Source organism: Cariama cristata, unplaced genomic scaffold (genome assembly GCF_000690535.1).
Source record: "Cariama cristata isolate BGI_N322 unplaced genomic scaffold, ASM69053v1 scaffold1323, whole genome shotgun sequence".
NCBI classification, from domain to species: Eukaryota; Metazoa; Chordata; class Aves; order Cariamiformes; family Cariamidae; genus Cariama; species Cariama cristata.
Genome location: NW_009609919.1, coordinates 1 through 17,034, shown reverse-complemented (window position 1 = coordinate 17,034; position 17,034 = coordinate 1).

The following is a 17,034-nucleotide window of genomic DNA, read 5'->3' as shown; positions in this document are numbered from 1 at the left end:
CCATCTGCACACTGCTGACAAAGTTATGTTTGCTGTTGTTCACATCTGATTTCTATTCATTGCCATAAGGCTCTCTTCCCCTTCTCCCTCTATTTAGGACATTGAATTTATTATTCACTGCTGTTTTCTGATCCTCTCCTTAAAGGCGATGGTTTTCCAGTCAAAGTAAGATTTTAAAGAGTTTTGGTAATCATAGAGATCTTGTTCCTTAAGCTCAAAGAGTTAAGTTATTGGACAGTTCTCAGTTTTCACTCACGATTCTTGGTTGAAATACTTTCTCACAATCAGCCTGGTTTGTGACTCCTTTCAGCTGTGGGAAGCTAGCCCTTCAATGTGCCAAATACATGATACTATTTTGTGTTCTGATTCCCTTGCCTAGGGATCATCACTGATCAGTCTGTGATGAGGTTATTTTGCAGCTATGCATGCTTACCTTGAGGTCAGCCAGAAATCCCTTCATTCATTTCATTGCAGTGCAATCTTACATCCTCATGACTATTTGACTTTCAGGCCTCCTGCTTCCTTCATCTTTTGTTGAAATGTGAATGCAGGGTGTGCCAGAGTGTTTCACTAGTAATGGATTGCAGTAGTGAGAACAGCTGTGTGAGGTGTGACCAAGTGAACAATCTGCAGCCTGGTGGCAGAGCTGTGAAGGGAAGTAGAACGGTTAAAGAGCATCAGGGAGCTTGAGAAAGAGATAGATTTGTGGAACCATGCTCTTCCCTCCCTGAGACAGAAATAGGAACAGCCACTAGAAAAAAAAAATAAGATCAACAGGATCCTGTATCCTCCCCCCACCTGGCAGAAGGCAGTAGCTTAAAGGAAAGGAGTGAATGGAGGCAAGTTCATGCTCGAGGCAGCAGGCAAGCCCCCTCCTTGCCTACCTTGCTTTCCCAAGTGCCTCTGTCTCCCTCCAATATGCCAGACAGACCCATCTCAGGGAGGTCTTCTGTCTCCCTGGGGCCTGGCTTAAGGACACTGCTATGAAATTTCTGAACCTGATACTGCCCTTGGACTGTTACTCACTATTGCTCTTCCATGTGGGTGGCAATGAAGCCGCAACACATAGTCCAAGGGCAATCCAAAGGGACTTCAGGGCTTTGGGACAATTGGTAAGGAAATCTGGAGCACAGGTAATTTTTTCCTCTATCCTTCCAGTTGTGGGCAGTAATATTGGAAGAAACAGACCGACCCAGTCTATCAATATGTGGCTCTGTGGCTGGTGTCACTGCCATAATTTTGGATTTTTCAATAACAGGATGGTCTACATAGCACCAGGGCTGCTGGCATTGAAGGAGACTTACCTTTCTCAAAGGGGGAAGAGGATCTTTGTTCATGAGCTAGTGGGACTCATTGACAGAGCCTTAAACTAGACTTGAAGGGGGAGAGGGATAACATCATGCTTGCCTGTCACAAGCTGTGGGACAACTCACCAAGGTTAGATGGATGGGATGCTAGCGAGGGCCCTCAGCCTGTTGCTCTGAGATGTGCTGGGTACACAGGAGCACATTTGAAGTCTTACAGAGATAAGCCAGAGGCTCCTGATGTAATAGGAGCCAACCAGGGAACACCAGTGAAATACCTCAAAGGACTTAAATTGTGTTCCTCTAAGAAGGTGATGTGGCCAACAACGCAGCTGAGAGGCCTCTACACCAATGCACGTGGCATGTGCAACAAACAAGCGGAGCTGGAAGACACCGTGCTGCTAGAAATCTACAATCTAGTTGCCATTACTGAAACTTGGTGAGATGAATCCCATGACTGGAGTGCAGCTATTGATAGCTACAGGTCGTTTAGAAGAGACAGTTGAGGAAGAAGCAACGAAAGGGTTGCCCGCTACATCAAGAAATGGATAGATTGTGAAGAGCTGTCTCTGAAGAATAGCCATGAGCAAGTTGAAAGCTTATGGGTGAGAATTAGAGACTGCGGCAACAAAAGGAATGTGATTGGTGTTTACTACAGGCTGCTCAGTCAAGGGGAGCCTATTGACAAAGCCTTAGTCCAGCTACAGGAGGCATCAAGCTTGCAGGCTTTCATCCTGCTAGGGGAATTCAACCACCCTGATCTCTTCTGGAAAAGTAGCACAGCAAGCTGTAGGCAATCCAGGAGACTCCTGGAGTGCATTGAGGATAAGTTCTTAGGCTAGGTAATAGACAGCCCTAGAAGAGGGGATGCGTTACGGGACCTGATTGTCACCAACACAACTGAGCCAATTGGAGACATCAAGATTGGAGGCAGCCTGGGCTGCAGTGGTCATGCACTGGTGGAGTTTGCAGTCCTGAGGGATGTCGGTCAGACAAAGAGTAAAGTCAGGACCCTGAATTTTAAGAAACCAAAATTCCAGCTGTTCAGTGAGTTAGTCAATAAGACCCTCTGGGAAACTGCCATCAGGGACAAGGGAGCAAAACAGAGCTGGCAGATCTTTAAGGATGCTTTGCATAGAGTGCAAGAGCTCTCGATCCCCAGATGTAAGAAGTCAGGAAAGGAAGGCAAGAGATAGCAGGGCTGAGTTGAGACCTGCTAGTCAAACTAAAGAGCAAGAAGGAAATGCACAGGCAGTGGAAGCCGGGACTGGTATACTGGAAAGAGTATAGGAACGCTGCCCAGTTGTGTAGGGATGAGGTGAGGAAGGCCAAGGCATGGCTGCAGCTTCACTTCGCTAAGGGACACAAAGAATAATAAGAAAGGCTTCTATAGATATGTCAGCCAGAAAAGAAAGGTCAAATTGTACCGCACCTGATGAATGCAACTGGCAAACTGGTAACAATGGATGAGGAGGAGGCTGAGGTACTCAACAACTTTTTTTGTCCCTGTCTTCACTGGCAACCTCCCTTCACACACATCTCGAGTGGATGGATCTCAAGGCAGGCACTGGAGGAGCAACATCCCTCCCAATATAAGAGAAGATCAGGTTCATGACCATCTGAGCAACCTGAACATACCTAAGTCTATGGGACCTGACAAGATATATCCCAGAGTCCTGAAGGAATTGGCTGAAGTAGTTGCAAAACCACTGTTCGTGATGTTTGAAAAGTCATGGCAGTCCGGTGAAGTCCCCAGTGACTGGAAAAAGGGAAACATTACACCCGTTTTTTAAAAAGGGTAGAAAAGAGGACCCTGAGAACTGCTCACCTGTCAGCCTCACCTCTGTGCCTGGGAAAATCATAGAACAGAGCCTCCTAGAAGCTGTGCTAAGGCATGTGGAGGACAGGGAGGTGATTCAAGACAGCCAGCATGGCTTCAGCAAGGGCAAGTCTTACCTGACCAGCCTAGTGGCCTTCTATGATGGAGTGACTACATCAATGGACAAGGGAAGAACTACTGGTATCATCTATATGGAGTTCTGTAAGGCCTTTGACGTGGTCCCCCACAACATCCTTCTCTCTAAATTGGAGAGATATGGATTTGTTGGATGGACTCTTGTGTGGATAAGGGATTGGCTGGATGATCGTGTCCAGAGAGTAGTGGTCAACGGTTCAATGTCCAGATGTAGACCAGTGATGAGTGGTGTGCCTCAGGGGTCCATATTGGGACCAGTAGTGTTTAATATCTTCATCAGTGACGTAGACAGTGGGATCGAGTGCACTCTCAGCAAGGTGGTGCAGATGACACCAAGCTGAGTGGTGGTGTTGACACACCTGAGGGATGGGATGCCACCCAGAGGGACCTGGATAAGCTTGAGAAGTGGGCCCATGTGAACCTCATGAGGATCAACAAGACCAAGTGCAAGGTCCTGCACCTGGGTTGGTGCAACCCCAAGTACCAATATAGGCTGAGGGATGAAGGGGTGGAGAGCAGCCCTGCAGAGGAGGACTGATGGATGAAAAGCTGATCATGAGCCTGGTGGATTAAAAGCTCCACATGAGCTGGGAATGTGCACTCGCAGCCCGGAAAGCCAACCATATCCTGGGCTTCATAAAAAGAAGTGTGGCCAGCAGGTTGAGGGAGGTGATTCTGCACCTCTACTCTGCTGTGGTGAGACACAACCCCCCCCCACTTCCCCCCCCCCAGTACTGCATCTGGCTCTGGAGTCTGCAGCACAGGAGAGACATGGACCTGTTGGAGCAGATCCAGAGGAGGGCCACAAAAATGATCAGAGGTATGGAACACCTTTTGTATGAGGAGAGACTGAGAGAGTTGGGGTTTTTCAGCCTGGAGAAGAGAAGGCTCCGGGAAGACCTTATTGCAGCCTTTCAGTACTTAAAGGGGGCTTATAAGGAAGATGGGGACAGACTTTGTAGTGGGATCTGTTGGGACAGGACAAGGGGTAATGGTTTTAAACTTTTAGGGTAAATTCAGATGAGATATAAGGAATAAATTTTTTACAATGAGAGTGGTGAAGCACTGGAACAGGTTGCCCTGAGAGGTGGTAGATGCCCCATCCCTGGAAACATTCAAGGTCAGGTTGGACAGGGCTTTGAGCAACCTGATCTAGTTGAAGATGTCCCTGCTCGTTGCAGAAGAGTTGGACTAGATGACTTTTAAAGATCCCTTCCAACCCAAAGTATTCTATCATTCTATGATTCTATTCGTGATGTATGTTGTGTCTCAGTGGGCCTCTAGCTTAAGCAGTCTTATGCCTTCCTCTGTATGATGGGAAGAGAGATTTCAAGCTTCTGTGTTCTTTCACAGTTTTGTTGACTTCAGTGAATAGGCTAAGAAGTCTACAGATACTGCAGCTAGTGTTCACATGGCTTTGTACTCTTCCCAGTGCTTCATCTTTGAGTGATATTTATATAATACACTCTGTTTCACCTCCCATTTTCACCAGAACAGAGGTATTGCTTGTATAGAAGTGCTCAAACAAGGTGTGCATGGGGTAGTTGGCAGAGATAACCATACACGCAATGACAACCAGCCACACCCTCCTCAGAGTGTACTGAGGATGTGTATAAGACGTGTTCATGGTGGTAATCCCACTACTGGAAGTGAAATTACTTCTGTTCACGGAAAAGATCCCCAGAAACATTCAATTGTAGACTTAAGTTACTGTCTGATGTTACTGGTAGGCAGTTAATTTCCGTTATGATTACTAGGATATGAATAGGATATGTAGCTGGACTTCGCTTTTAACAAAATAATAAAGGAGCTGCAGGCATTGGCCTGCTTGGATGAGCATGGTTGGGGTTGTGTGTAGGTGCCTCATTACAGTATTTTTGCTAACTGAATAAGAGACTCTTTGTAATAATGTCCTTGCCCTAAAACAGCTGCACAGAACCTGACAACGTTTTGCCATACCAATCCAGTGCCTTCCTTGCAGCATCGGGCTAGCATCAGGGCTGGCATCATAGGATGGTATAAAAACAGCCTTTGCTCACTTTTCCTTTAACAAGCAGGCTTGGGGGTACTTCAGGTCTTCTGTAGGTGTGAGATACCTACAAAAGATAGAGGCTTTTGCAGCTTGCTGTTGAATATGCATAGTCAAATGATGTTCAGAACAGACCCTTTCAGCATCAAACTTCTGTTTTATTTTAGTGGTGCTTTTAAGATGTATGAAATGAAAAGCACTGACTGCAGAGCATCTGGTAGCACACTACAAAAATACATGATACTTATGGGGATACTTGTTAATAAAGCTATAGAACAAAATGTAGTCTGACCAGCCATGTGTAATTTACTCTTGTTGTAAACTTGCAACCTTGTCGGTTGTTTCATTAACCTACAATAACTGCACTGGGATATGGTTCTTGAATCCTAGCTCTGGAGTTGGTAGATGCTACAGTGGAAAAAATGAGCAGCTCTTCTCTGTGAGTAATTCCTGAATGTCCACGCTGGTTGGACTCCGCTTCTTGCTTCTTCTGAAACTTATCCTAAGTCCTTGTCTTACATCCTGTTCCAATAAGGTCTGTACAGTGTCCCCGCTTAGCACACACTGTATGGCTGGTGTTTCTATGGAATAACATCTCAGGAAGCTTTCTGTCACACTAATATCAGAGAGTGCAGGCATATGCTAATATGCAACTACTGGCTTTGAATCTGACTGTAGTTTTAACGGTTTCCCACCATGATTTCACCGAATTCATTGCTATGCAAATTGAAGCTGATGATAAGAGGTTGTAGGGAATCTAGACAATGGCCTCAAGCCTCACATTTCGCGATTCTGTTCTAGTCATTGTGTCCTCTGGGAATGGCTGCCAAGTGTTTGATGTACGTTTCTTAGAGGCCTTTTGTTTAGAGGTATACTGTCACTGTTTCCCAAAAACTGAGTGTCAATGCTTCTGGTACAATTACAGTAACTTATTTTGATTTTTTTCTGCATAAGCTGCTTGCTGGATAACATGTTACTCTCCACACCTTAAGCTTTATTCTCTTTTCTTGTCAGTGCATTTTCCTTACATTGGAAATTAAAGGGTGTTCTGATTGCCAGCCTCATGGTGGTATGTTTTGCAGGAAGGACTGGAGCTTTTATTGCTAGCTATAGCTGTAGCTCTTGTCTCCCACAATGTATCAGTGAATCTGTTTGGTTTGCTGCTAGGTCCACAGGCATAATAGGTACTTATCACAGCTGGTAAGTCTCCTTGTGCTTCATGGCTACCCTCTAAGTCTACCCCAGCAGGCTTTGCATACTCAGACACTTCCCTTAATGTCTTCATCTCATAATTTAATCCCACCTCTTCAGTGCATTCAAAAACCATATAGCATGACTTAACACAGGCAGGCTGTGACTGAGTTCTGACCTTGTGAATTTAAATGCCAGACTGATCTCAGCAATGCCTCAAGGCTGCCCCTGGGACCCTAAAGGTCTCTAGATCAAATGTTGTACAGCCTAATCCACTCCAAATAATAGTAGGCTCAAGCATGTCTATCAGGCTTTCCATGCTACTTAGCCAGAGACCACTATGTTCCCTACAGCAGATCTTAAGTAGTCTGGAGAGGCATAAGAGCAACAGGGGCTTTTACTCTCTGACAGAATTGAAGGGCTACTATCCTTAGCTGTTTCCAGTTCCCCCTCTACTTTAAGCCTTTCTTTCCCTTGTACCTGCATGCTTGGTGGTTTCTGTCAGTGGCAGGAGATGGGCTGATGCAATAGAAACTAGAAGCAATGTGTTCCTCACACGCTGTTGCATAGTCCTGTGAAAGCCCTATGGAGCAAGGTTGTCCTAAACTCCTTTGCCTGAGATAAACTTGTCTGGGTTCTCTTTGATTTCCATTGCAGCATATAGCTCCTTCTGTTGGCTTGTTGAAACCAAAGGGAGGGGGGTTGGGGTTTGGGACCACTGCTGCTGTTGTACATCCTTAAGCTGATGTGTCTGTTCAAGTAGTAAGTTACCCAAGATTTACTTGAACATATCTTTGCCTGCATTGCTTGCCAGAAGCAAGACAGAGGAGAACAAACGCTTCCTAGGAACACTTGAAATAAAAATATTTACTGCATTTCAACCATAATGTCTCTCAGCTTCCCCACCCCTGTCAAATCTCCTTTTGACTTTCTGCTTTTCTCCCTGTGTTGTTCCTAAGAACATTCCACCTACTCACTAGGTAGGAGGGGAATTGCCAGAGTAGAGCACCAAGTCCTGTGTTAGCTGTGTGGTCTCATGGCAGACCAAATGAGACCTTGAGGCTTGTATGTATGTTGGTTGTGTGAAAACCAACTCCCCCCCAAAAGAATGTTGTCAAACTTATAAAAGCAGGTGGAGTTGTCTTGAGCTGGGACCCTCCACATGAGAAGCTGGAAGGCTCTCTGGTGTATAAGAGAGGAGGGAGTACTACTCCACAACTGGGCACAGTAAATCAAGTAAAACCTGTTGACATTAAGGCATATGTTCACCAGCCAAACTGAAGGAGTTCATGTTACAACAGGAGAACTAGAATGTGTGCTAGATTTGCATCTCCTAGAGTCCAGCTTGATTGCGTATTTTGTTCAGGAACACTACAGCTGCTTCTGGATGCCTCCTTAAGGCATATTTCCCAATTGAGCTATGTTGAAATGGAAATTCAGGCAGCAACAAAGCCCTGAAGCTATGGATATGGGTCTCTCCTGTGATGGTATTTTGAACATGGGAAAGCAGTACTGAAGATTAAGCTGTAGGCTACAGCGATGAGCCGTCCAGGCTTGCTCTGACAGTGTATTGAACTAAAGTTCTGAAGTGATTACTGAATTTGTTCTTGGTTATCTAATCAAGTGTGATGTCTTGCTGTTACTTTCTTTGTGTAATGAATTCGAGGAGAGATTACTGCACTGTTTAGGCACACCAATTTAAAATTATGACTGGCTGAAGAAGCCTTAATAAAATACTTTCCAATGACTGCAGTCACCTTTCACTTGTTAACTAATGTGTTCTGAAAAGCACTCGACTGTCTGCAGCCTGCATCCTCCCATTAGGCTGAGCATCCTGGTTGTAGGTTTTTTACTTTTTTACATATCTTTAGCTGGTACAAGTGTGGCAGGCCTGAGAAGCTGTATTTAATAATAGCAACTGTGTTACTTTTGCGGTGTTTTGTGCAGTATGTGAGCTTTTCACAGCAGTTCATGAGCAGGGGAGACTGCTAGTGGGAAAACTCTAATGAGTGCAAGCCTCCTGTTTGGTGAGTTTTTTGGGGAGGTGGGGTCTGTTCTCTCCCCCTCCCCCCAGTAACTGATGAAGTCTGCTCTTTCGTTGTATCCTTGGACTGGTGCTTTTGCATCTTTACCATCATAATATGTAGGCAGGCACAACAGGAGATGTCCAGAAGCCAGATATGGCACAGGTATGTTTTATGAGTAGGAGGATGAGGGCAGAGAACCAATGACCTCCCTGGGATTAGGCAGCAGATCAGCAACAGGAACAGACGCAATAAGATGTTTTCATGGACGATCCATGATCCGTGAAATATGAAAAGATAGCCTCCAGCTGGCTCTTACTGCAAATGGGATGACAGATATATCTCAACCTGTGCTAGGGATAGGTAAGGGGCAGGCTGAATATCTGTATAACCACATGAGTGACTACATGAAATAAAGGGGCACACATATTGAAGTATCTGTGGAGGAGAGATGGTATCTAGGGAAAATATTGTGGAAAAGTTGAATTTACACAAACCCGCACGCATACGCAGGAATGAACTCAGTTCCTCCTTGTTTTGTGTGGAGCACTTGACTGTAAGTTGTCATGTCCTGGCAAATTCTTTAATCTGTGTTGAGAGTAAACTCCACTGTGAATGTGGATGATTTGTATGTTTATATATGTGAGGGCTGACTGGAAAAAGGCAGTGAACTCCAGTTAAGTTTCTGGCACTGTACTACTGCAGTGTACTACTAGCGCGCTCACTGCAAAATGTGCCAAAATTGTTGGCACTTTCTGGGACAAATAATAAAATGTTCTTTGCTGTGTAACTGCATAAACCAGTCATATTAAAGAGTAGAAGGATAGAGATTTCATTTAAGTTTAAAAAAAATCACTCTGTGGAAATAGGTTGTCAGGAGACTGACAGAATGCTGGCTACAATTGGACAAAATTTGACAGCTGAAACTGACTTTTCTAAAAAGGAGTTCCAATCCTACTTGAGTGCTACAGGAGCAAAGGCACTTGTGTTTCAATATGCAGGAGCACTACCCTTTTCCATTTTGGTTCATTAAAGCAAGGGTTCAGATATCTGATTGTGTTGATACTGAAATCTAATGAGTTATTTTTGTCATCTGTGGTTGCACTGCTTGATCGATGACCCTGTGTTTTCTTTATTATTATTGTTGTTTAGGCCACAGTGATTCTACTTAGTCATAGAAATGGGAAAGTAGCTGATCTGTAGGTCAGTGGGATGTGGAATTGCTTTGTGGGGTGAGGTAAGCTCTGGTAATCGTGTAGCTCTGTGTCTCTTAAGATCGTTGGGCAAAAATTGCAGCATCTATTCCTGTCGAAATGTTGCATGCATCCTCCAGGCATTCATATTCACCATTGTCTTTTAGATATGTTTATACTTCTCAGGGACATTCACCAGCATGTGTGAGTCAGCATTTTTATCAGTTAAATATCATGCATTTCTGAATCAGGAAAAAAGGAAGAGTGACACCCTGATTTTGTATTGAGATTAAGTGACAGTTATTTAAAGTCTATTCTTTAGCTTCATGTGGCAAGCTGTTTTTTTGAAAAAATAAAAGCTCTTACTCTAGTTTTTGGGCTTATAGTTTTCTTTTCACTAGTAACAAAAGACTAACTTTAGGTTTCTCAAAACACAACAATGTCTAGTAATGAGAATCTACACAAATATTACCTGTATTTGAAAGGTGAAAAGATGGTAGCACTTGCTCAATTTCATTTAATATAACTGAATATTGTGCAATGGAGACATCTCTGAAGACCACCTTTTCCAATAGCAGGAAAGTTTGCTGTGTTCTGTGGACTTTGAGAGGGCCAGACAGGCTTAACTCGCACGGGGAATTTGCACATGAGTTGTTTGTCTGATTCAAATTTTAAAAATGGCTGTTCCAAATGTATGAAACAAACGTCAGAGTTGCTTTGTTACCAGATTAAAATGCATCTGTAGATAAAAGATTCGTCGGGGTAGTTTAAGTTGCTCATGTCAACATCTGTTATTTTGAGATACTGTAGTCTACCCAGGGAAAATTAATTGCATGTGAATTGGCTACCTCTGGGGGCATCAAAGAAGGTCTTTATGATGTACAGATTCATGTGTTGCTCATGTCAGTTAGAAACAAGGAATTGTTGTTGATGACAAATGTTTGAGGCAAAAAGCATCTTTCAATGGATTGTGATCCAGAGAGCAGAGCCTCCTTGTAAGAATTGTTTAAATTCTCCATAGCAGAAGAGGGAAGGAATATGATCTACATTCCCAGAACAAAATGATTCCAAAGGCCTGAGGGGCACCTGTGCATTCTTTTGTGCCTCTTCCAGCAGCCCTGCGTTGTTCCTTGTGTTTCCTCTTCTCTGTATTCCTTTGGGATTGTAGGTATTCGGCTCACTCATACCCTCCTGCTCTTTTCTTAAACCCAGTTTTAGTTGCATACAGCTAGGTAAAAACTGGAGATCCATACTCCTGGTAACTTGTGACCAGGGCTCCCAGTCTCTGGCTGCCATTGAAATGCCTTGTTGCAAGCTCCTTATATTACGTCTCTTCTTTACTAGCAAGCAGACTGGTGAAAGAAGTGAAAGTAGATGTGCAAAGAGAAGAGGAGAGACATCTCTCATTTACAAGTGTGTTTTAGGTCTTCAGCAATGACGTCACTGCACATCAAGCTCATAGAGGTGCCTTCCTAATGTAACCACAGAACAGCATCTCAGTATAGGGTATTATGTTTCAGTCTTGCTCAATGAAGACCAGCCACCGGCTGGGCTCTAATGGCTAATCCTTGCAGTTAGGATTTCCCCTTCCCAAGGCTCTTTGCAGTAGTGTACACCACCTCTGCACCACTGCATTTCCTGACTCACATTTCAATTTCGGGAAATGTGGCTATTCTCGATTTTAGATTAGGAGTATTTCACAAATCAGCTAAACATGCAAACCGTGAGTAAAAACAGTAGTGCTTTCTGCTCTGTCAGATAATTTCTGCACAGCCGTTGCCAGTGGATGGAGTGCAGGATTGATCTATAGAAGAGGTACTGTTTCCCAAAGTTGAGAGCATAGACTTTGGGCAGTTCTGGGCTTTGGATTAATGCTGGACTTCATACATTTTAGTTGAGTTAAAACACATAATATATTCTTGGAAAGTAACTGTGGTGATATTGTAAAAAAATGTGAATTTCTTCCTGTCAATATAATTTATAAAGAGATAATGGGAATTTTGGTGACTCTCCAAATCAGCAGTTGAATACCCATATTTAAAAGTGTATTGCTACTCTTCTGTTGGCCTAAACAGTAATAATAGGGACCTGGCTGTTAGCAGACAGCAAAGATTCTGTCACCTCTACAGAACTCCAATGAGCTAAACATTCTTACTACCTTCAAAGCGGCAGATGGGAATCAGTTATAGAGAATGGAGCCTGGGCTCAATACAGTGGTCCTCACCCATGTTGCATGCTGTTGCAAATGGACACTGCTAGCCCTTGCTTTATTGTTTATTGTACCATGGAAACAGTGGATGTCAGATATAGAATGGCAGTGTTGTGTGTTCTGTGCATGAAAAAGCAGAGCTGAGACAGGAAAAGCAGTGGACAGGTCAGCCTCTGAAAGTCTCCAGTAAAGAATTTTTCAAAGTAATCACTCATCTTGGGGGGGAAAAAAAGAGTTTTTCTTTTTCAGAGAAGATTTTAATTTATTTCTTTGTTGCTGTACGTTGGCATGAAACATTACAGGTTTTGTTCAAAGTGACAGCATATAATATAAAATAAAATTTTGAAATGGAAAGGCATTTCAGAATGGAAAAACAAAACAACATGTGTTTCCTACATTACTAGAATGTATTTTTTCCTGATGTTACTGCGAAGTTGTTGCTTTTTCCTTGTCCAAGTGACATTTCATCCAATGAATGCAGAAAATCTATTCTGACAAAACAGCAATTTCTTCAGCAAAAAGAGAAGGCTGGGCCAATTTTTCTGATTGTGAACATGAATGATGTTTCAAAGCCATTAACATTTTCTGGAAAAAAATACTAAGTTTAATATCTAATTAATATTTCTTGAACATTCTCTTATCACACTTCAGGCATAAGATCAAAATAGACACAGGCTGATGAGCTCTCTGCACAATTCCTTTCCCATCCTCATTGGGTTTTTAAAACTGAAGGAAAACATGTGGGAAAGCTGTAGTTCAAAGTCACTGGGTTTTATGGTTCTGTTCTAAAACATTTTAAACAAGGTATGTCTGTTAGTCATATATCAAGTATTGTGTCTGTATAAACATCTGTGTCTGAGAGTTCCAAAGCAATTTGGTGCAGGGATTAGCAACTAGGAATTCTCCTATTCTGTATTTGAAACTCATGGGAATGGTTGCAGTAAGGAAGGAAGGGGGGGATATTGTTTGTAGTGGCACTGTTTTGTCACTGTTTTCCCTCAGTTGAACAAAAACTTGGATTATTGCAACATTTGAGAAACCGTAAACGACATTCAGAATTCACATAGTAACAGTATCTCATGACTTACGTCAGGTCCCAGCATCTTCTCTTGCAAAATGTGTAGGTCTCATCTCTTTAAGGCCCTGACTTTCATCAGTGTTCATATATGTGAATTTGGGATTGCCACTTAGATTCTGCTCTTTGAAAAACTTGGACCTGCCAGGTTCTAATTGTTATTGCTGTTGAAACAGCTGAGAAATTGGTATTAACAAATCCAGGACTACTTAGTATCAGGCACATGTTCTGCTTGTAGATGTTCAGGTAGATTCCAGCAGTGCCTAGAAAACGAAGCAGAAACTGATTTACAACCGGTTCAATCAACGACTTTCTTCCAACTTAATTTGTTCTTCATTCTAGATCAGAAATGTCTGGTTTGATATTTCTAGCTGCAGCTATGACAACTTAGTTAGTTTAATTGGAACAAGGAAGGCAGATAACAGATTCACAACATAATTTTTGGAAACTAAAAGGAGGCAGGAAGGAGTGAAGAAGGAAAGTGTTTGAAAACATAATCTTTGCTTTCATCCACCATGAAGCCTGGAATAATGCTCAATGTAAAGAGTTCCAGAAAAGTAACCAGGATAGAAATTAGAACTCACCCCATCATTAGCAATGTATTGATAACTATTGGCTGCAAACACTAGCAATCAGTAAAATCAGTTCATTAACTGAATGTTATTGCCTCTCAGTTCTCCTTTATGAAGAGAAAATTTGCATGCTTGATATTGCGAAGCTTTGAGGTCAGTTTCACACAGCTCCCAGTTACCACCTCTACTTTTCCTCAGCCTTCACACAAAATGACCTCTGAAATCCATTTCTGAGGGCTTTCCATTCAGACTGGGTTTTACTTACTGAAAGTAATACTGTATTTTTTTTTTTTAGGAAAACCAAAAAAAACATAGAAATATATGGGAAGAAATAGATGGGGATGTGATTTCTGTGGAATTATTTCACAAGAAACCACAGTAAAAACTACCTCCATTTCAAACTAGCCACAGAACACTATTAAGGGGAAGACCTGCAAAAGGGAAACTCTAGGTTTTGACCTGCTCTAACTCTAAAAGCTGAAGGAATACCACATTTGCTGAAGAGGAGAAAATACAAAGGAGGTAGGATATGAGAGAGTATTTTCAACAATCAAAATGCTAGGTTAGATGGCCATCCATTTCCTCCCAGTTTTCCAAAGTACTGCCTTGAAAAGAAAATGGGACCTGGTGCTTGACTGTGGGCTGTTAGAGATGGCACTGAATAATCGGGGAAATAGCTGAGATTGAAGATGACTGAAGATAACTGGTAACTGAATGAAGATAACCTCACAGGTTTTCACCTGCATGTGGCCAGTTGACAATTCAATGATTGAGGATGTTCCACAAAGCTCCTGGTTAGCGGTTGGTTTTAACAGGAAAGCTATGTGCAAATAAAATCTCCGGGTTTGTTAGTCTTAGGCAGTCAGCTTTCAATGGCTAAATGAGCCAAATGTCATAGAGGACTGTGATGATAAAATGATGATTCAGTGAATGCATGGAGAGATCCTTCATTCATTGAGCTTAATCCTTGTACCCCATAAGTCAGTTTGCTTTGTCATTGATTTAAACATTGCAGGACATTGATTTAAACAGTGCAGGGCCCCTCACTACAAGGACATTGAGCTGCTGGAACACGTCCAAAGAAGATCAACAAAGCTGGTGAATGGCCTGGAGAACAAGTCTTATGAGGAGCATCTGAGGGAGATGGGGTTGTTCAGGCTGGAGAAAAGGAGGCTGAGGGGACACCTTATCGCCCTCTACAACTACCTGAAAGGAGGTTGTAGTGAGGTGGGGGTTTGTCTCTTCTCCCTCGTAACTAGTGATAGGACAAGAGGAAACGGTCTCACGTTGCGCCAGGGGAGGTTCAGGTTGGATATTAGGAAGAATTACTTCACTGTAAGAGTCGTTAAGCATTGGAACATCTAGATGTGGCACTTGGAGACGTGGTTTAGTGGGCTTAGTGGGCATGGTGGCATTGGGTAGAAGGTTGGACTTGATGATCTTTGAGGTCTCTTCCAACCATTATGATTCTATGACTACACCCCTTAAAAATTGTAACGGAAACTGGCTGAAAAAAAGGGCTATAAGGTCACATCCCATTGCTGTGGAACAAGAGAGAAATCTCAGGAAACAGTCATGGAATTCAGGTCCTCAAAATGCAGTGTGTGTATTGCTTACTACTGTTTATAAGAGATGAGGGTGACCCTTCTACCTCCAGACATAGCAGTTTTGTATGCAAGTGTTTTTAAGTCATCTATCTTGAAAGGAATTGATTCAGTATAAGTGTTGCCCTATGTTCTTCATCAAAAATTCATTGAGCAGTTACCAGGAAAGGTAAGAGGTCTGAGCCACATACTAGCTGTGGCTAATATGCACCAGCAGCTGAAAAATTAGTAATGTATTATTAAATATCCTGCTTTTTAAGAGCAGGTGATTTTGTTACTAGGGTCAATTTCATTAGCAGTATTCCATGGTTGTCTTGATCAAAAATTTCTTTTTGTTATGATGATAGTGATAACTAGCATTGATGTGAATTGTGTTAAAGATTGCATACATTAATGAGATGTGTTGCCTGCTGGGGAGTTCTTTGTGATTGCAGCTTGCTCTTCAAACATATTCTATCAAAAGAAGAAGAATTGACAAGGTTGTTCTTTTGATAAGAAGTAGGGCTGCTGGAGCTGCCTTGCGCAGCATCACTAAGAGCTGTAGACAGTCCTTTGGTGAAACAATATGATTATAGAACTGTTAGTTCATGCCATACTTCAACTGCTTTGCAGCGAAGGGAAAAATAGCAGCAGAAATACTCCTTTGTTTGTAAGCAAATAGTCTGAAGCTGACTGCCAAGCCAGAACACTGGTCCAAGAGGAGCTGAAGCGACGAATAGAATATATTACCCTAAAGGAGCTGGTGCTTAGCTGTCCATGGCTTTAGCTTATTGATTGGAAATGATTTCCACCATATTTGTCTGGCAAGCCTATTATGCTAAAGTGTTTTTGTCTTTTCTCCATGCAATCAGATTTTGCTTTCCCAGATCTGAGCTGACAACTAGCAGATGACACAAGTAAAATTAAAAAATAAAATGAAGACTTTATATTCTAAAATGTACAAGTGCACAGGAAAGTACTATGTTCCCTGCTTCCAGGAGTCAGTAGATGGTCTTCTGCCCAATTTAGGATAGTGAACAGAGCAGGCAAATAGAGTGGGGTGCGGCAGTTCGCACAGGCAGGGCACGTTAGCCAGGTGCTGAAGCTCTGCCAGCTCAAGAGTTAAACTCCCACTGGTGGTCATCGCCTGCCCAGCCAGAGGAGACAGAACTATGGTTTCCACTCGGCCGAAAGCTGTTGCCAGAAGGAATGTGGTGACTCAGATGGAGCACCCACAGCAGAGCAGGCAAATAGAGTGGGGTGCGGCAGTTCGCACAGGCAGGGCACGTTAGCCAGGTGCTGAAGCTCTGCCAGCTCAAGAGTTAAACTCCCACTGGTGGTCATCGCCTGCCCAGCCAGAGGAGACAGAACTATGGTTTCCACTCGGCCGAAAGCTGTTGCCAGAAGGAATGTGGTGACTCAGATGGAGCACCCACAGAAACATGCAGCTGTTCAGGTCTCCGGCTGCAGGGAGTGCCTGAGCCTGGCGCTGATACTGGAGGGCAGCAGGGATAACGCCTGCATGCGCTGCGACCAGGTGGATGATCTGCTCAGCCTGGTGGCAGAGCTAAAAGAGGGAGTGGAAGGGCTGAGGAGTATCAGGGAGTGTGAGAGGGAAATGGACTGTTGGAGCCACACCTTACCATCCTTGAGACAAATGCAGCAGATGGACACTCCAGAAGAAGCAGAGGACCCCACAGCCTTGTGCCACCAGGCAAAAGGAGGAGACTCAAGAGACGAGGGGGAATGGAGACAGGTCCCTGCTCGGAGAAGCAGGCAAAGACCCTCCCGGCCTCCCTCGCCCTCCCAGGGTACGAGGCTCTGGAGCTTGAGGGCCAGACAAATGATATTGTAGATGAAGGTCCATCCAGAGGGTTGC